The sequence below is a fragment of the Myotis davidii genome, unplaced genomic scaffold, assembly GCF_000327345.1.
Source record: "Myotis davidii unplaced genomic scaffold, ASM32734v1 scaffold209, whole genome shotgun sequence".
In the NCBI taxonomy this organism is placed as follows: domain Eukaryota; kingdom Metazoa; phylum Chordata; class Mammalia; order Chiroptera; family Vespertilionidae; genus Myotis; species Myotis davidii.
Genome location: NW_006300047.1, coordinates 1,712,327 through 1,713,034, shown reverse-complemented (window position 1 = coordinate 1,713,034; position 708 = coordinate 1,712,327). Strand labels below are relative to the sequence as shown.

The 708-nt window shown below is 61.9% G+C and overlaps 1 protein-coding gene across 2 annotated transcripts in view; it reads right to left on the bottom strand.

Moving 5' to 3' along the window:
• Positions 1 to 708, bottom strand: part of LITAF (lipopolysaccharide-induced TNF factor) — a 27,231-nt gene that overhangs the window by 25,912 nt on the left and 611 nt on the right. The window contains exon 1 of one of the 2 annotated variants that reach the window (XM_006776284.2): positions 255 to 608. The exons of the other annotated variant lie outside the window; for it this stretch is intronic. The gene's annotated coding sequence lies outside the window, so the exon portion shown is untranslated. Of the gene's footprint in view, positions 1 to 254; positions 609 to 708 lie in introns of those variants that run through there. 2 annotated transcript variants of the gene reach the window in all.

The following is a 708-nucleotide window of genomic DNA, read 5'->3' as shown; positions in this document are numbered from 1 at the left end:
CCCTGCTGCTTCCAGAAACGGGATTTCCCAACCACCAAAGCACAGCGCAAGGTGAGTGACATCAGCCCCACTGTCCCAAAGGACAAAAGTGAAAACTAGTGAAGGTCCAACTGGCCCGCTCCCTGAAATGATGGCCCTTCCATGAATCACCATTTCCCGGCACACACACCCTCACCCCCCCCTCATCTCCCCCCCCCCACCTGGATCAGGACTCCTGGCATAACACCCAACCCACTGCCCAGATGCACACTGACCTGGAAAGCTGAGGGGAGGGCCCCTGCCTCGCTTGGCGGGAGGGGCAATGTCCACCTCTGCCACAGGTCCCCTTGCCTGTGCCACCAGCTCTCATCCTGACGGGAATGGGCAGACTCCTGCGCTCACCGGGCGCCGATCTCGGGGCGGGGCGCCTGGCCGGCCAAGGCTCCGGTTGCGTTAGGTCCGGGATTCTCACTTCCCGGTGCTCCCCGGACCCTCAGGTGCCCACACAGCACCCACTAAGGGCGGTCCTAGGTCCGGCGAGGCTCTCCCGAGGAGAGGACAAAAGCGCAGATGGCGTGGCCCCTAGAAGCCGAACTTCTGAGACCTGCGTCCGGGAACTGGTTGGGTTTTGTTTCTAAATCTCTGGGTGACGATTCAGCTTTAAGATCGCGGGCGCCAGAGAGAACCCCGACTTTCCTGTAAGGACTCGGGACGTCCTTTCCGCGGAGG